The following is a 20842-nucleotide window of genomic DNA, read 5'->3' on the forward strand; positions in this document are numbered from 1 at the left end:
GATGGAAGTTATTGAATACAGGCACAGCTGAATTCAAAATTTAGATCATGTAATGAGTGTCTTCCCCTCTCTCCAGTCTCTTGGTTGGCTCCATTATAAACCAGCTCTCCCTCCAGAGTCGGAGATAAATCAGCAACTCTAGACTCCACATTTTTCTCACATTTGAATCCAAAAGAGCAGAGCAAGGGATGATTTCCCAGACTCCAAGTAAAAATCCCATTTGGCTGTGATCCAGTAATATTGTTCAGGATCCCAGAGCCAGGGGAGGAGCTGTAATTTGAGCCCAGGCTCATCGGATTCCAGGCTGCAGTGCCTTTTACTGCCTCTGAGGAGAGACTGCCAGTTTAATTGGAAGAATTTGAGAATTAAGGGGATCCTATAGTGTTAGACATTGCTTATATTTGTAAAGGTCTCCCAGCCGGGTGGCTGCAGGCACTTCCCTTTCCTCCTCTTTGGATCTACTTGTCCTTTGCTTCTCTCGCTACAGAGCTGATTCCAGGGCTATATCCCAGAAGGGAACCTCAGTGACAAAAATAACAACCTGTACATTCATTGGTTGCAAAATAATTGATTTTCACATTTATGTTTTAGAAGGCCTATATTAGTTTCCTGGGGCTACCATAAAAATCACAACAAATGTGGTAGATTGAAAGAACAGAAATTAATTCTCTAAAATTCTGGAGGATGAGTGAAATCAAGATGCTAGCAGGGCCATACTACCTGTGAAGGCACTGGGGAAGAATCCACCTTGTCTCTCCAGCTTCTGGTGGCCCCAGGTGCTCCTTGGCTTGTGGCAACATCACTCCGATCTCTGCCTCCCTCTTCACATGGCCATCTCTTTCATGTCTGTGTCTTCTCTTCTGTCTCTTATAAGGACACTTGTTATCAATTTAGGATCTACCCAGTTAATCCAGGATGATCTCATCTTGAGATGCTTAAATTAATTACATCTGCAAAGACCCTTTTTCCTAATCGGATCACATCCACAAGCTGTGGGGGTTAGGTTTGGAATAGGGAAGACATATAGGTCACTGCAATGCTCATGGCTCTTTAGCTTCTAACAATTTTATCTTGGGAGGCAAAACAATTTCCTCCTTATGTTCTTTCAGTTAAGAGAGTGGTGAGCCCATTCACTTTAGAACCGTTCTTTGCTTGGCCACATGTATGACTGGGCTGTGAGAGAAGGGTAAGAATGGACTTTCCATCTGTACAGAAGGAGAACAGGGAGCAACTCAAGTTAGTTTAAGAGAAAAAGAGGGACAGGTTGGTTCATGAATTGGGAAGTCAACAGAAGTAGAGCTATCATCAGAACCAGCAGAATCCAAGAATACAAGTGATGTGCATGTATCAGGTCTTCAGCTTTTCCTTTCTTTTTTTTTTTTCTGACTTGTTTTTCTCTGTGCTGTTGCTTAACTTCCAGGATTGCTTCCTGGTGTTGGTAGGAGAGATGGCACCAGGCTGTACCAGGCTTTCATGGTCCCTGACACTCATCATCTCAGAAAGATCTTCTCCCTTGTAGAGTCCATTTCAGTCCCCACAAAGGGTTTCTGATTGGCCTTTTTTGACACAAGGATTTTCTTTTTAACAAATCACTCTTTAGGGGGATGAGGTGTGTGTTTTATCAACTTAACATCATGCCCAAGTAAAAGTGATATTTTTGTTATCAGAAGAAGGGAAAAGAGTGTCAGTCAGATAATAGCTACCATGCCCAGCAACATGCTCTTGAGAAAGAGAAATGCTAATGAACTCTTATGTTAAGGGAAGACATGAATCTAAGGGATAAATAGAAGTAAATATTTAGCATACTTTCTGACAGCAAATTCCAGGTGCCAGAGAAAGAAAGAAAAAAGAGAAGGCATTTTTGCATGAAAGCTGATTTTTATAAGGTCAGTAGGTTAGGGGTGCAACACTTGTCCATTTTAGAGGAGTAAGAATGTAAAATGGGAATTAGAGAAATTAAACAGAAAAGAACAAGGTAATAGGTTCATGTGAGATCTGGAAACAAAAGATAGATTGTGATTTTGAAGGTGAAAAATTAGCTGTTGATTAATGGCTAAATGAAGACATGAAAGAGAGGGAAAGCGCTGTGTGGTAGGAGGAAACTTGGAATAAGATTTGAGAAACTTGGAACCTCCATCTGGTTCTGCTATTTATCAGCAGATAAATATGATTTCTAAGGTCCCTTGTGGCTTTAAGATTCTAAGGACTGGAAGTTGGAGAAGATGGAGAAGTTGGAAAGGAGCAAGCTCATTTCTAATGCTTAATTACTGATTTTCCTATCCTATCATGAGATGATGAGATAGTCTGAAGCAAAAGAATGTGAATTTAAGAAAAGATCTTCTCATGAGCACCTCTTCACTTTTCAAAATATTCACTCTGAGGGACTCTTACAAATTATGGCCAGAGTATGATTTATTTTCTGCACCTTCCCAAATATCAGAAAACAGAGTTATACTTTTTAAAGACAAAACTTCTAATTCTGACAACATTTTGTCCACAAGAAGTTGGAGTCTTTTTGTGATATTTGTTTGTTTTTATTGGGTTAGATTATATACTTGCTAAAATTAGATGTTGGAATCTGAAAATATCATTTGAGCCAATGGTCATGTTATTCAAGTAAAAAAATAAAACTCATCATTGTATTTTCTCATTAGTCCTTTAAAATAGACCAAAGTGGCTTGTTTTTATTGCTTAATTTCTTAATTCTTTCAATCTTGTTTAACAGCTAGTTTTCTCAAATCTTGCCTTTCTATATTTATTTTGCTATAGACTAAGAGAAATCCTGAGATGCATCATTCATATATCAAAAATTTAAAAGTAGGAAGAAAAAAATTGTTTCCTTGTGTGTCCTCCTCATTATTGATCTGTATCTGCCTCCTCCTTTTCCAGATACTAGAGTTTCCTTCATTCCACTTGGGCACTAAATAAAATCATCAAGGAATCTAAGCATAAATCACAAAGTAATAGCTGAACATAATTTCGTTCCTTCCCTGAGACATATTTGTTCTTAAAAATATGATTTTTAAACTGCACAGGCACCTGGGTGGAACATTTGAGTACATGTTAGTTTCTTAAATACAGTTTCGCTGACTGCTGTGGCAGGAGAACTAGGCGCAGGGGAGCAGATACTGCTTTTGACCTGAGATATGATTTTCATGACCAAGGAAGGAAAATGCCAGAGCTTATGCTTCAGGAATGATGATGCATAGTTCTTTCATTTCATTTTTATGTCAGGGGAGGTATTTGCTTGAAGCCTAGCAAGCAGGAAATAACTACTTCATTTGATAATACCAAATGGTTGGACAAGAACCAGTGGTGCATCAAAAGTGCTTTTCAAAATTCTTGAACAACTTACCTCGCTCTACTTTTTACAATTTAAATTATTTGAAAGAAGAAAGGAACTGATCTTCCTGGAGCACCTGGCTGGTGCTGCAGATCCTTTACATTTTTTCTAGTCTCACAGAAAATCTTGAAAGTATTATCCACCTTTCACAGAGGACAGTAGGGTTAATTAACTTGGCTAAAGTCGCACAGAAATCATCGGTTATAAGATTCAAATGGTGTGCCTCATTCCAAGGTGTCTGGTCTTGCTATTGTAACATACTGTAGTCTATAAAAAAAATCATAGCTAGATTTACTTAATTTGGGTTACCACTTGAAAATAATAAAAAAGGAATATTCTTTGCTTTTTACATGAGTATCTCAAGAGGAGGTCATCGCCAAGCCCTGAACTAAGTAGGAATACAGGAAATGGGACAAACGCCGAGATGAGAGGCCAGGCCCCACAGGTCACACTCATACAGCTCTGTCCTGAGTTTGCTGGGAGCATTGAGATCAGCTCTGAATTTATGAAATTCTGAAAGTTCTGAGAAAATGTGCAGTAAATGAATCTCAGAGACGCAATATTTCCTTATCAATACATCAGATACCTGAGCTGTTTCAACTTCATACAACAGAAATTCATGGACCAAAGCAGCAGCATTTACATATCCAAGGGTGTAAATCCATCTATTTAACACCCATTTAAAAATGCTTTAAACATCCAGGAAATCCATTCCAAGGAATGACTCATGCTTCATTAAATGCTTCTCATACATAAGTAGTAGTCTCAAGGGGGAATTTACGGATATCAAGGCAACTGATAGGCTCCTTCTTATTCTGTGAAATGCAGCATTTCTAAAAGTGTGCTGGAAGATTTCAGGGATACATGACCAGGGAGTTGTAGTATTTTTCTTTCAATTTAATGTTTATATTCAGGACCACCATACAGCTATTCAGGCTATGTCCTGCCCCAAGACACCAGCCAAGAGGAGTAAGTGGGGGCTGAAATACAGACTTAGTTTTGCTCTCCATGTCCTCTGTCTTCACTGGGAGCAAAGGCAGGCTAGAGTCCTTTCAGAGGGGGTGAGCTCTTTTTGCCTAATTTGTACAAAAGGCAGAGTCCATGTTATACCAGAATTTTTAACGTGCTTTAGAAAAGCATGAAACAGCATATCAAATAGTGACATGAATTCCCTTTTAAAATAAATTATTAATGTAAGTTGGTTTCAAGAAAAATATGAAGAAACTAGCACAAGTGGTGATACGGCAAAGCAAGGAAGAAATTATGTAAATGTTTAAAATCTGAGAATCACTCATCCTGGAGAAAGACCGTGAGTTTGGGATTAAGACAAATATGGGTTTAATCCAGTTCCTGTGTGTCCTTTAGGGCGGCAATTAATCTCTCCACTTCAGCTTTCTCTCACTCTGGGTAAGACTGTTCTCTCCAAAGAACAATAGTGAGAATGAAACGAGACGAGACATTGCCTATGAAGTTTTCAACACATATTAGTTTCCATTCTTCCCCTTTCCATATTTATTGCAAGTCTCAATCCTTGTTCATCCAAGCTGGCTTCCTAGATGGTGTAAACTCAAAGTCCCGGGGGCTTGTAGGGATCCTATTTAAGAAGCTGCTCCATTGGTTATGAAGTACGTAATCTTCTTACTTATTTCTGTTTTAGTGCCCCATTATTCCCATCTTTTGCATAGCACACCCCACTCATTACCTCACCACCGTCAGAGTGACTGCCGCAGGGGGTGTGAGCCTACACTACACTCACACATACACACACACTCACACACTCAGACATTCTCACACTCACCTGTCTCTCTCTCTTTTGTCTTCATGGACTTAGACATGAATTTTATTAGGACTGACAAACTGGAGAAGATTCTTCCTGAAGGCAGCTGGTCAGGAAATGGTAATCAATGTTCCACAAAGGGGGCCAGGGGTGCAAGGGCTTATAAAGGCTTAGGACAGGGGGGTGAGAACAAAGTTTTACCAGGTCTCACGACACAGGGGTTTAGAGGTTTGTTATCAATAGTGATCAAGGGAGGGGAGTCTCAATGCCTTGTTTACAATACCATTTGTACATTCTTTCCCCTCTGAAGAGGTTTGATGACCTTAAATATCTGTCCCGGTCATGTAGGCGGCTACGTGCAATGACCTGCTGTCATATGGAGGGGAATCTCAGAACCTGGATCCCCACTATCCACCCCCATACAGCAGGCTATTGACAGATATTGCACCATATTCCACAACATAAAAGACAGCAGAAACCTTAAGTGTGGGATTGTAACCAAACACTGAAATCTGTTCTATAATTAATTTCTGTGCTGTGCTTTGAAATTTATTGCTTTTTTGTATATATGTTATTTTTCACATACAAAAAAAAATGTGGTGATAAAAAGAATGCTATTCCTCCTAGCCTCCTATGTTCTGGAGCAGCTAAAAGAAAAGTGTGAGATGATGGTATGGTAGACCATGACAGACGCTGGAACCTGTCCTGTAACTACTTGTTGAAGAGGGCTTTGAAAACTATTGCTTTTCCCCTTCTTTGCTTTGTATATATGTTATACTATACAACACAAAAGTTAAAAAAAAAAAAGCACAAACAAAGAACCCAGCAGAAAACTAAGAGTCCCTCACACAGAGATAATAACCCTACAAAGAGATGCTGCCATGGCCAAGGGAGGGAATTCAACCATTTGGATCAATATTATATCCAAGGCATTGAATTCTGCCAGGCCAGCAGGATATTCCATGCAGTCCAGTTCACAGGGTTCACAGTCCAAGGAAGGCTGTAGTAACTGAAAATGGCAAGTCCATGCAAACCCAACATTGGGTTCAATTGTGGGCCTGAGTTGCCAATGAAGCCCACTGTAGGAAGGAGTTTGCTAGGGTGCTGTGGGCAAAAAGAAAGATGTTTATGGGGAATGATAAGGAGTAATTCCTGCTGATCTAACAACACACATGCTAGAGTTCCACTAGTTGACAACTGTTCTAGTTTGCTAGCTGCCAGAATGCAATGTACCAGAAATGGAGTGGCTTTTAAAAAGGGGAATTTAATAAGTTGCTAGTTTACAGTTCTAAGGCCGAGATAATGTCCCAACTAAAACAAGTCTATAGAAATGTCCAATAAAAGGCATTCATGGAAAGATACCTTGGTTTAAGAAAGCCGCTGAAGTTCAGGGTCTCTTTCTCTAGTGAGAAGGCACATGGCGAACAGGGTCAGGGTTTTTCTCTCATCTGGAAAGGCATGTGGCGAACATGGCGTCATCTGCTAGCTTTCTCTCCTGGCTTCCTTTCATGAAGCTCCCTGGGAGGCGTTTTCCTTCTTTATTTCCAAAGGTCACTGGCTGGTGGGCTGTCTGCTTCTCGTGGCTATGTCGCTGTGCTCTCTCAGAATCTCTCATTCTCTAAAATGTTTCCTCTTTTATAGGATTTCAGTAAACTAATCAAGATCCACCCGAATGGGTCTCCACCTAATTCAGTTTAACAACCACTCTTGATTGAGTTGCATCTCCAGAGAGATGATATAATTACAGTTTCAAATATACAGTACTGAACAGGGATTGGAAGAAATGGGGTGCCTTTATAAAATGGGATTAGGATTAAAACATGGCTTTTCTAGGGTACATACATCCTTTCAAACTGGCATAACAACAAAGTACCAGGTAGAGGAACATTAAGGGAAGGTTTTAAATACCAAATATTCTCTCCTTGCAAATTTTGAGAATCCTCTACCCTGACACCAATCATTAGTCTAGGCATAAGAAGGGTCCACATAGTCATGTATAAAGGTCCCCAAATTTGTGATAAAAATTTTACAGGCATTTTTTGGGGGTCAGATTACAATATTTTGGGTGACTCCTAGGGCCCATGGGCTTAATATTCCCAACCAGCATGGCTACATAGGCCAGCACTATGGCCAAAGGACCTCATTTTCCCCGTTTGTATTTTCCCCTAAGCATAGGCTCAAACAAATTATTATCATTCCTCCTTTGAGGCTGTGAAGCTGCTGGCCCTCTAATTTGTATTTTCAAGGTCCTCATTGGTCCTGCCATTAGCGTTTCAATAGGAGCTGGACCTGCAGACTACAGTTTTGCACTCAAGTGAATTAAGGCTCGATAGTTTCTTAGTCCACTGTTGTAAGGACCTCTTGCCTCTACCATTCAAATCATTCATTCTTTAAATATACTTGTAGGGTTATAGGACAGATGGGATATCCACAAGATGTCTGACCCATGACCCAGGACTGGGCTATCTGCCCAGGAAATGGAGTCCCCTCATCACTGTCTATCAGCGTAGGTGCTCCAGAGTGCTCACTTTCTCCAAGCGTTGGACAATGCCCATTGGTTAGCCTTCCCTACCAAGAAAGCTAACAAACAGTCCTGTAGCCATGTGCCTGGTAGTAAAAGCATACCTTGCCCCCTCTAAGAACAGAAGGGGACTGATATAATCCAGTTGCCTCTGGATCACTGGGATTTGTGACCGGCTCATAAGTCCCATCTGGTGTGATAGCTTATGTGGTCGATGCAGGGAACATGGAAGGGTAGTTTCCAAGGATGTCCACTGGCTGCTGGCACATGATTGACAGCTGGAACTTTCATCATTGACAGGAATCCCAGATGTCTTTCCACAATTCTTGTCTCCAGAGAAGGAAACTTATGACTATCCATTGTTCCTGCTTCCAGGTTGCCATCCAGGTTAAGACCTTTGCAACAGCCCAGTGGTCGATACAGATAGTTAGTATATCTCCTGGCTCATGCACTATTACTATCCATACTGCTTTTAACTCAGTCCATTGACTGCTTTGTATAGTGCAGTCTCCCAACATAAAGTGTTAGTACTGGGACACTACAGCTGGGATACCAAGCAGAATAGAGACTGATACCTGTGCTTTGTATAGTGGGCATTTGAACAGCTATTTCAGGTACAACAGCTTTAGCTGTTGATCTTCTATGTAGGACACTGGTCCAAGAATCTCATGCATTTCTGCAATTAGAGAACTGGTATTGAAAATGCCGCACTGTAGCAGGTAAGGTTTCTGTTTGGTCAGTGGCTTCATGTGGGCACTGCCAGAGCATGGCTTAGAAGCCATGTCAATAATCTATCCCTGAATAGGTATGGCCACTTTCAAGGTGACTGGACATCTGTGTCAGTCCTTCTACTTGCAATAAGGCATTATATACAGCACAATTGCTTTCCCAGGGGGGCTGTATCTCAGTGCTGTCCCTTTTCATAATTGTGTCCAAAAACCAAAGTGCATTCATTTAGAATGTCGCATCTGACACAGACCCCACCCAAAGCCAATATTGTGCTGGCTACATCCAATTTATAGGGCAAGTCTGAATCTGCACACCCCAGTGCTTGTACTTGTGCTATTGAGCTTTGCGCTTTTTCAAAAGCAGCCTGCTGGAGACCCTCCCATTTCCAAGTCTGAGCTTTTCTAATTAGCATATACAAAGGTTTTATTATTTGGGTTAAGTGAGCAACTAAAGGCTTTCAATACCCCAACAAGCCCAAGAAAGCCATTAATATTTTGGCATATGAGGCACAGAAAAACATTGTACCTTATCAGTCACTGCAGAAGGAATCATTTCTGTCTTACCCAACCACACAACATCTAAGAACTTGACAGGGAAGCCAAGGCATTGCAATTTTGGGGGATTAACTGCCCAACCCTGACTCTTAAGGTGAGATAACAATGAGCCTGAGGTTTCTTTTAATTCTGGAAGAGTTACTGGTTAACATGACATCATCAATATAGTGAAATAGACTTTTCCACTTAGTCAAATCCTTTGCCAACAAGACCCCGGCAGATGATCAGGCTTTGTAAATTGTGTTATGGGAACATAGTGAAAGTTCTTTGTTCTCCTTCCCAGGTTAAAGTGAAAGCAGGTTGACTGCCCTTATTTAAAAGAATACTAAAGGAAGCATTAGTTAAATCTAAAACAAAATGATAATGACAAAATAGAGTGCTAATTCCTAGAGCCAGCCTTTGGAACTGCTGTATACAAAGGTGGTATTACTTTATCCTTTGCTTCCCAAACCTCTTCTAAACAGCACATAGTGGCTTTTGCCACTTGTTGTGCCTCAGCAGCCATTTGCAAGGCTCCTAAGAGGGGTCATGCTATGGCCACCGCAATTTGGCAGTCTCCTTTCTTCTTACTCAAATTTAATTGATCTGCTATCTGTTGCAAAACAGTTAGCAACCCCACTGGAGTTTTCAGGATGTCCCCTTACTCTTATGGCCCATTCATCTAAGAGGGCACCCACCCCTTCCCAAATGGACGAAAAAGACCAATTTGGTACTTCCCCTATGGATAATTGCCCTGCTATCTGCTGCAAAACAATTAGCAAGTCCACCAGAGTTTTCAGGGTGTTCCCATATTCTTGCAATGGTCCCCATTCATCCAAGAGGGTAGCCATCCCTCCCTGCATGGATGATGGACACCAACTTGGGATTTCCACACAGATTCTTCCTCCCCAAGCTCATGCCCATGCTTGCTGTTTGGTTTCCTGACTGGCTCTCCAACTGTTCCACTCCAGCTCTTGGAGAGCTTGTGTCAGGGGGCAGCCCAAAGATCAAAGGACATGTCAGGCAAGGAGTCAGGCATGAATTTTATTTGGACTTATAGCAACAGATCTTCCACAGTGATGGCAGGGTGTGGAAAATAAAGGTTAGCACTCTGCCTCATCTATCTCCCTTAAACTCACACATACTCAAGACATTAACATACACACATTCGCATGCACACTCTCATATACACTCACACACATGCTCACACACTCATACACACATACACACACTGATATAGTCACACACACACACTTATGTTGACTCACATACTCAAACTCTTATGTGCACACACACACACAAATGCACAGCATGATAGTCTCAACATTTCTACTCACCATTTCCTAAGCATTTCCTTTATAAACTCCTTTGTACCTTTCCCTGAAATTCCCTCTTACCTCTATCCCTGCTTGTATCTTCTCTCTTCTTCCATGTCTTTTAAAATGTCACCTCCTCCACATAAGAACACAGGTGTGATAGAATTCTCAGTACCTTTTCCAAACTTACCCATTAAATAAGTCACTCCTCATGGAATTGGGGAAGGGGAAGTTAGCATCAAGAGAGGAGGAAAGGAATGGAAATTCTTTCTTATCCTTGAAATCCCGAAAAGTGTAAATAAGTACTTTTCCTTTTCTCCAAATCTAAGAATTAAGCCCTGGGGATACAATTAACCACTGCAGAGATGGAGATCAGACATCAACTAAAATAGTCCTTCTTCCAACTTAAGGAGATTTCTGCCCCAAAAACCAACTTGTGCACTTTTAGATATTTTCCCAAGACACTGATAGGCAGTGTAACTTTTGCCTCTAGAAGCCTCTTGAATGATCACCATCAGACACCACTAGCTCCAAAATTCATACTCAATCCTAATTCCCATCTCATATTACATCCTCCCAAAAGCAATGTATCAAGAATTTTTTTCTTATTTATTTTGGCCTGAAGGGAGAAATAATTTTATCCATGTGTACAGAAGAAATATTGTTTTCTGTTAACATTAAGGAAAAATTAGGAACCTGGAGCTTCAGAGAAATAAAACTGTACCCATTGTTTTAGTTGGTAAAAGCTGCTGCAATGTGGCACAACAGAAATGGAATGGCTTTTAAAAAGGAGAATTTTTTAAGTTGCAAGTTTATAGTTCTAAGGCTGTTGAAATGTCCAAATTAAGGCATCCAGAAAAAGATACCTAGGTTCAAGAAGACCAGTGATGTTTGGGGTTTCTCTCTTAGCTGGAAAAGCACAGGGCAGTGTCTGCTAGCTTCCTCTCCGGGAATCTTCAATGGCTTCCCCAGGGCTCTGTCCATTCTGTTGGCTCTGTAGGTTCTGGTGACTCTAAAGCTTTTTCCAAAATGGTTCCCTCGTAAAGGGCTCCAATAAGCAACCCCACCTTGAATGGGTAGAGACACATCCCATGGAAACCATCTAATCAAAATTTACCACCCACAATTGGGTAAGTCATATCTTCACGGAAACAGTAAAAAAAATTCCACTGAGCAATATTGAATGAGAATTAAAGGACATGGTTTTTCTGGGGTACACAATACCTTCAAACAAGCACATACCACTCATGGTCATTAATCTAATTGCACACAAGTTTCTTATACAAACCTTTTAGCTTATCTTTATATACAGTTTAAATGTGATATACATCAAAAGTTTCCAGTGTGAAGATATTGAAAAAATAATATAGTTTTCAGGATTCCATTTTAGGTCAAAAATAAAATTAAAAAATAAATATTAAACAAAGTTATAAACAGTGTTCATGGGACCAGAAAACATTCACTATATACACATGAACTCTACTGACTAAATAAAATGTGAATGCAGAAGCTATGCTAGCTACTTATGTCCAAAAGATACTGTGCCAGTTTGAAAGTATTATGTACTCCAGAAAAGTCATTTTTAATCCTCATTGAATTTTATGGGAGTAGCCATTTATCTTAATCCTGATTCACTACTGTAGGTGGGAAACTTTTGATTAGATGATCTCCACGGAGGTGTGACACACCCAATTGTGGGTGTGACCTTTTGATTAGACGGTGATGTGAATCCACCCATCCACAGAGCATCTTGATCAGTTTACCGAAATCCCTTAAAAGAGGAAACATTTTAGAGAAAGCCAGAAATGACAGAAGCCTCAGAGCCAATAGAGCCCAGAGCTGACATGTGCCAACACCTGGAGAACAGAGACATGGATGCTTGGAGATGCTTGGAGCCCAGCAGACGTCGCCATGAGATGTTAAGCGAGCCAGAATCTGGAGAGAGCCAAGGGAAGCCAAGAGATGAAAGCCCTGGAGAAGCAAAGTGAGGAACTTTACAAGAACAGAGACTCGGAATGCAATGGAGCCCAAGGGCAAGGGACCAGCAGATGCCAGCCACGTGACTACCCAACTGACAGAGGTGCTCCTGATCCATTGGCCTTCCTTGAATTAAGGTGTCTTTCCCTGGATGCCTTAATTTGGACAATTTTATAGGCTTAGAATTATAAACTTAAAATTTATTAAATTCCCTTAATAAAAACTGTTCTAATGGTGGTATATTGCAATCTGGTAGCTTGCTAACTAACACAGATACTTATACCATAAGTTGGTTATTGAATATATTTAGACTCTAGGTTTTACGCTGGCGCACACTGGGTCATGGAGAGCAGCTGGGGTCAAAAGAGGTGTGAGGCTCAAGATCTGAAGCCAAATCATGATGGCAAGAAGTTATAGTCAGAAAGATAGCTAGTAGAGGAAGAGATATCACAGAGGTACTGTGATTCCATGTATAGAATCTAGGATACTGGCTTGTAGTGGAGGGAAATCTACAGCAGGATAGCTGGTTTACAAATATTAGTGTTTACAAGTATGCACAGACAAATGCAGACTCCGAGCATCCAAGGACAGGTCAGGATTGGGGCTAGGGTGATATGAACAAGAGACAAAGTGGAATAGCTAAAGAGCAGGACCTGGACGAGGTCTCTGTAAAAGCATGTAAAGACTGTTCTTTGCTACAGTGGGAAGTATCTTTAAGTGGTCAGGGCAGCATCTCTCCTGGGTCGATCAGTTAAAGGCAGGATTCTTCAGATGCAAATTATTGCAAATCATCAGAAATCTGATTATTGAAAGATCCTATAGAGCTTTACAGCTAAGACCAATTTCATTATTTTAAAACTCACAATTCCCACTTTATGTTTCTGGTACTCAAGTACCTGGAAAGAGATAGATGAGAAAGAATGATGTCCATTGTCAAGAGCTGTAGTTTTCTCATTCATAGTCTTTTCTCTTTTCTTTTTCCTACCAGCCCTACTAGCTCAGTTTCCACTGACAAACAGATCAGAGAAATTGTGTAATTACCTGGACAATAAAGACTGGAAAAATAGCTATTTCTATGAATTATATATACAAGCTCCTTCAAAACTTGCCTGGACATGAAATATTTCTATTCTTTCCTCTTATCCTTGGTGGTCCCAGAAAATCTCACATATCTATCTTTATGGGGAATGATTATTACGGATTCAACTAGAGAGAAATCAAATTACACTGTTAATAACAAACTAAAGCTACAATACATGCTAAGTGACAATATAGCACCAGGGAAAATTAATTACTGCATTGTAGAGTGAAAGGAGTCAGACGTGTCAAGTCTGAATTTAGCCTTAGGATGTACAATAAATTTCAGTACTTCAGTGATTGAATTTTTTCAAGTGCAAAGTTACTCAAAATCATGTAACAATATTCTGTAACAGCAAATAACTTTTTTAATATTCTAACTAGATTAAATTCTTCAATTGCTTGAGTTTTTGTAGGAATCTTTTCAGATTCATTGTGTAAATTCAAGGAGCTCCCTTGGATCTGGCTGTGAACAATCACTGATTGGTGAAAAATTATTAAAATTGCTCCTTTTCACAAGAGGATCTAAGTGATTTTGATACTCCAGAGGAGATTCCCTAAGTGCTCTGATGCTGAGAATTTATATATAATCTTTGTCAAATACAGCATAGTGCAGTATTTAAGAGCTAAAAGGAGTAGTTGTCAGTGTAGGCAGATTGTTAACAGTTGGGCAGAAACCATTCATTAGTAGACTTAAAATTATAGCACATTTTCTGAGCTACTTCATAAGAACTAGACTGCTAGCCTCAGAAGTGTACATTTTTCTAAGTGGTTCTGGATAAACCTGGGCAACAGAAATACCATATGTGATCTAAGGAAGGGATTGTACACGTCTTAGATATTTCTACTGTCAAAGGAATCCCTTCTCTGAGTTCCATGGTGAGTGACCATCCACCCTTTACTTGAACACCACCAGCCGGAGCAATTAAGGACTAGGGAGGGCTACCCACACTATTCGGAGGCGCCGCTAATCCTTGGGGGCTGGTCTGACTTTACCTTCTAGCTCAGTTCATCAGCTTGAACCTTCAGCTAACTCCCTGGAGTTGGCTTAGCTATAGAGAGTGAGCCCGATGCCCCTGCCTCTGATAGTCTTTCAATAATTTGAAGCTGATTATGAGGATTCCTCCTATTTATTTTTTCTCTAGATAATTGAACACTATAGTTCCCTTGTCTGCAACCATCTTGAGCACAGTCAGGATACAGTTTTGTCCGTGTCTGTTTTCAAATGAAAAACTCAAGACAAGCAGCCTAGATCAGATATCTTTAAAAGATCCTTCATGTGTGCAAGATTAGGTGTCACATGATACCGTATGTCCGTTGTAGGAATTCAGCTGGTTATTTTATTATTCCTTCATTGAGGTAGCATAACAAAATCCACATATATAACTTAAAATCATGCCACAGTGTTGCCTCTAAGGATTTCCAATTTCATACTGGGCATGCTGACATGTATATAGTGTAAATTCACAGGCCTCCCTTGTTTATGGCTAGGAATGAGCATTTTTTGATGGAGAGTCATTAAGCTCCTCCTTTGCATAAGACTGCTCAAGTCTTTTTATACTCCTAAGAAAAAAAACATGGAAAAAAAATAGAAAAACTGTTCTGATAGAGAATGATGTCTTTCTGTAGGCAAAATGAAGTAAAGAGGAATCAGAAGAAAGCAATGTTTGTTTTTAATTTTCATTGTAGTAACACACATATAGCACAAAATTTCCCATTTTTACTCTATATTAATTACATTCACAGTTTGTGCTACCATCCATCACCAAAACTTTTGCATCGTGCCATGCAGAAACTCTGTATCTATGAAGCAATATTTCCCCATCTCCCAGGCTCCCTGGCATGTGCACACACACACACACACACACACACGCACACACTCCCGCCACAGTAACCTATAATCAACTTACTGTCTCTATGGATTTGATTATTCTACTTATTTCACAAAGCACATTTTTTTAAATAAGAGCTGAGCTGTGACTGAAGCTGCTGCAATATCAGCACCATTACTTGAATTTTTCCCACCACCCCACTCCTTCCCCATCTTTCTACAGCTACAACGAAATGACTGAATCGTTTCATTGTTTTCCCATATTTATAACCTCAAGATCTTCCTCTGTCTCCCCCTACACTTCTGGGGGGAATATCCTCTCTTCTTGAAGGACACTAAGGTTCCAAATGCTGTACAAACATCAAATCAATGATGGGTATTTTTTTTCTTGTTTCTTAATATTTTCTTCTAGACTGTGATTTTTCTACCAAGCAGCTCATGGCCTTCTGTGTTACAAAAGCTGCAAAGAGCTCTTTGGAAGCAACCCAAATGAAATAGGTATATATGCTTAAAGCTGTGTTATTTAGACTTAGGGGTCTATTTATATTTGTCTCCACAAATTCAAAGCAGAATTGATCTATGTACTTGCATGGATAAAACAAGAGACAAATCTTACCACTTTAAACAAATGCTCTCATGAGGATAAAGCACAACCAAAATATCTTTAAAAGCGTCTTCATCCAAATGCATGACAAATATAACCCTATTGTAAATGCAAGTTACAATGAATTTTGGATTAGAGTTGGTGAAACATCTATAAAGACATGTCAAGGTCTTTTGCAGTGTTGGTTTGTTTTCTGAATGATACTGGAAAATTTTTGGAATTGATTGTGTGAATTATGTGTCCACCATTCTTTATTCTAGTGCACTCTCCTAAAGTAGATTCTGCAGAATTCAAAATGTGGTTGATGGCAAGGATTAATAGGTGACCAAGAGAGTTTCCTGGAGAGGAAACAAGGTCCAGTGGAAAGAGCTTAAAATCAGACAAAAATAGGTTTGAGACCTATTTTCATCCTTAATTCAAATAACTCAATGAGTTATTTAGCCTCTCTCAGCCTCAGTTTCTTCTAAGTGAAAATACTAATCCTTACATCTAAAAGTTGTTGTAGCTATACTACGTAATAAATACAGACTTAAGTTCTTTTCCTTTGTGCAGTATACATTGTCTCAAATTTAAAATAAGTTGCAGAATTTTTAATGGCCTAGAAGATATACTTGTCATCTTCAAAATGAATGAAAATTACTCTTTTTGATTCTGTTATTAGCAACATTGACATTTTGTTCATTTCTATCTTGCTATCATTTTTCCCCATTTTCCTATGAATTGTTCTCTTCTAGAGAACTGAAGAGACATAGAACTTTATTAACATCTCTAGTAACCATTTAAACAGGAGGCATTTTGAACTATGGCTCAAAATGAGATGGGGTACCTAATTCAATTCTGTTGACAAGTTAACAGATTTGGAGCCAAGGCACAGGTGCTATGCAAGTCAGAATTTCTGACTTGGGGAGCTGATGCTGTGTACCCGGAGGGGGTTGTGGGTTTAGGGTAGACAATGACTAACAGTAATGGTTGAGAATCACTGAGGAGTACGTTGCAATGTTCCTTAAATGTCTGCAAGGCTTCAATATCGTCAGCAACTCTGTGCCTCCATGCTGATTAAAAATCCACATAAATGGGATTTTTTAAAAAAGGAAATGGTGGCCTTTAGGTGAGTGCTTAAATGGCAGTAACATCTTCTCCTGAAATAGCTAGCTGGTTCTTTGCCTCACTAAGCCCCCAGAGTGAATGCAGATCACTTTTCAAAGCTCTTAGACAGGAAAAGGAACACTCACAAGATAGGAAAAGATATCTGCGGGGAGGGAACAAATAGGAAAGTGAGAAAACAGCAGGAAAAGCTGCCTGAAGAGGTTTCAGTACATCGAAAACTATAAAGTCAGTGAGAAGTTGATCTTTCATTATTGTAACCAGCTGAGAAAATTCTGCCTCTAGCATCTGCTGGTAAGGGTGTGAAACAGAGGAAAGAAGACTCATTTTGCCAAACTTAGAACCTACTCAGAGTTGATAAGTCCTAACTTTAGAGATAAATAAATAAAAGTTTTGAACCTAGAGGTTCAATTAACTTTTGCATAGCATGGAGATATCTTTATTGGATCCTTTCCTTTCCTTCTTTCTCTTTCCCTTTCCTTCTTTCCTTTCTTCTTCTCTTTCCTACTTTCGCTCCCTCTCTCCTTTTCATCCTTTCTTCTTCCCTTCCTTTCTTTCGTATCTTTCAGAACCTGAGAAGGATCCCTAAAAACAAAATTCTTTGTATCCAGATGCTGAGACTTAATATACATTTATTAAGCAGGAGCAGAAAAGCTAGGGGAGCTTCACAGAGTCCTTTACCCTTCAGAAGAAAGCAATTGACCAATATTATATTGATATTCATTTTTTATTTTTTATAAATAAGTACCATGTATAACACTGTAAGGTTGAAAAAGAAAGGGAAACAATCAGGGAAAGCTTCTTAGGAAGTGTAACTCAAAGTATTAATGTAATTGAAGAGAGATATACAGGATGTTAATAGAAGGCAATGAGGATATCATAAAAATACAATATTTACTGCAATTCTTAGGACATAGAAAGTGCACACTGGGATATGGCAAAACGTAAAACATTTATATGGACTAAGAAAATAGTCAGGATAAGATTTAGAAAAGTGAAATATTGGCCTTTCTTGGAACATGGTCACAGGAAATCTCCTTTTAGGCAAGAAGTGATGAAACATAGTATCAATGAACTTTAAACTTTTTAATATATTATTCTATACTTTGTTTCTGAAACCATAAATTTTAGAAATATGAATACCATCAGACTTTTCTTATCTTTCTTAATAGCAATGGTTGCAATGATTTTCATGCTCATAGAATTTTTTTGCCATGCTAGTAGACTATTTCTGAAATCTTTTCTTGAATAACTAATGACAGGAACCAGGAGCTGAAGTTAATCCTAGATATGTTATCATACTGAATTACAATCCGTAATCAGCCAAGTCCCCAAAGTACCCACTGCTGAAGACTCTAGAATAAAATAGGGGCATGAGTATACATTTGAAACGCCTTCTACTTCTCTTAAGTTCATTATGTACCAGAACGAATCATATCTTTGGTTATTGAGTTGGTAGATATGAAAGTCCTTATGTTCTCGGCTGTTTCTACATGTGCAGCTTTCATTCAACCTCTTAAATACAGTGCATTTGCAATTTTGCTTATCTTCTCGCAACCATATTTTCTCAGCTCCTTCTGCCTGGCATCCTGAACATTATAATTTTGCTTTCACTAATTTTCATACGTTACCATGATAAATTTAGCATTGGGTTTTTTATGTGGAAAAGCAGATTTGCATAGGTCTGTGCATATATTAACAGAAAAAGCAAATATATTTAGGGTTAAAATAACAAGTTCACCAGTAAGAAACCAGTAATGCATAATAATAATTTTTAAAATAAATTTTCATGGATTTTTATAAATGGGTATCCAAATGCAGTTACTGGCAGTGAGGTATTGTGCTATGCTTTCTGATGATTTAAACGAATTATTGATATCCAGTAGTGGCATTTAATCCAATGCACATTAGTTGTAAATAAATAAGAGACCATGAAAAAAGTGATTGTTAAGGTCAGATACAGCATTCCCAACTTTCTCAGTTCCTTCAGCCTCATTCTGGTCATCTTGTTGAACCTTCTTTCTTGTATGCTCCAGTGATTTATTCAGTTTGCTTTGTTAACCAATATACTAAATGAGTAACACTTTGTGAAGGAAGGAGAAAATGTTACTCCTTTCTTTGACTGCTCCTGCAAGCCCTTCTGTGGATTTGTTTTTCTTCAGGCTCTGGATAAAATGCACAACAGGTCTCCTAGTTTTGTGGTTACTCTTGGGTAATAAAATACCATCTGAAGTCACTGTGTACTTCAAATAATCTCTGACTAGAAATTAATCTATCTACTTGGCATGAAAAAAAAATTCAAATTTCATTCAAAATTAAACTTCTTTCCCATAGAAAAAAGTTGTATGCTCAGCAGTCAACTTATTCTGTCTTTATTTTCTTTATCATTATTTAACCCATGATTGTGATACAAAAAGGGAAAAGGGATAAAGGGGCAGGGATGTTCTTATAGCTACTGTCCAAGTTTGGTTGGTGATGAAATTGGCTCTTTCTCAAGACACTCCTCTGGGTTTTACAGAGATCCCAAACTGCTTTAGATATATCATCTGCAGGTACATGACCTGGTTGGGTCATCTCCCTACTTAATCTCTCACATTCCTTCCCCCAGCCTCTGAGTAGATGGGGCAGTGCCAAATTCAGACATCATCGTACCACCAACTGTTCTCCTTTGAAAATCATTGAGGAAAACTCCACTTCAGCTCTCTGTTATCATGGTCCATGGCCACTCCCAAAGATAATTACCTCAACTTATCACATGTAGTTTGGAGTTTCTTCCAAACATGGCCTACTTTGGGACACCATTTCACAGTTTCTCCAGCCAGAGGCTTATCTTGAGATTCATCAAGCCGGGGTCAGACACTTGTCTGCTATGTCCCTCAAGTTCCAAGGGATGCTTTGAAGTCTTTCTCACTAGGTTTGGGGAGAGGATAAAGCATTCCCCATCCTATCCACCCTGTGGAGTTCAGAAAACTCAGAGCACAGCTCTCTCCAAAGGATTCCTCCTTCCAGTCTCTAAATTTCCTGGACTCTCCAACTCTTTCATAAGTTCAATGCCAATGAGTGGCTCAGGGTCAAAACATCTGATTTCAAACATTTTTCTATGCAGGACCTTCCTGGTTGGTCTAACATCTCACTTTGGAGTAAGGGTAATTGGCACCTATTATCGTGAAGCCCCAGCTGACATTAAGATTGGTCCTTTCTGCTACTAGCCTGGAGAAGTTATCTACCTCCAGGACTTGCAGGATAATAAGATGTAATTGCCATTCTCTACCTGAGGATTGTTGTCCATAGGTTCTTGATAGTTCCAGATTTGTTTTTTATTACAAGTTCCCCATGAGTGCAGGAACTATACCTTTTATTCCATTTATAGATCTATCATCCCTGATATGATGATCCTCATCTGAAAAGCTGTTGACTGATTATCTGCACCCTCCACATTTTCTAATGGTATTTCCTAAGACACAGTACAGCCAATATTACGGTAAGAATTGATAAGGCTGAACAGACAGTGATTTGCTGAAGTAATAGGAGGGGAAAATCAATGTCTCTTTTTTTTTTGCATGGGTAGGTGCCGGGAATTGAACCTGGGTCTCCAGCATGGCCTGTGAGAATTCTGCCTGCCGAGCCACCATCACCCCATCCAATTAATAATATTTTACTAAATAAAATAAATGTTAGCATTAGCCACAACATAAGGTTAGATGTTACTGTTCTAAAGGATAGCACAAAGTGCAGCATATTTACAATAGAATGAAATCGGCTTTTTAAAACTGTTCAAATGGATTTCCTTTGTAATATTTACAAGTCCCAAAAGGTAAGTAACTCTTCAATATTACAACTAATGCAGACTATTGGTCATTTTTCCCATAAAATATTTTTATTTGTATTATTGTACTCAGGCAGTCCTTTGGAAGTGGAATCCACAGACACCTCATTTTCAGATGGAATTGCTATTTTTTTTACTTTAGATGCTTCCTATCTGCCTATACAATAACCATATGGGAAAGGAACAAAATAACGCCCATTTCCA

General features: G+C 39.2%; 1 protein-coding gene across 2 annotated transcripts in view; it reads left to right on the forward strand.

Annotated features, from left to right (window-relative positions):
• NKAIN2 (sodium/potassium transporting ATPase interacting 2) overlaps positions 1-20842 on the forward strand; it is a 1040630-nt gene that overhangs the window by 844139 nt on the left and 175649 nt on the right. The window lies entirely within an intron of this gene.

This window comes from Tamandua tetradactyla, chromosome 5, assembly GCF_023851605.1.
Source record: "Tamandua tetradactyla isolate mTamTet1 chromosome 5, mTamTet1.pri, whole genome shotgun sequence".
Lineage (NCBI taxonomy): Eukaryota > Metazoa > Chordata > Mammalia > Pilosa > Myrmecophagidae > Tamandua > Tamandua tetradactyla.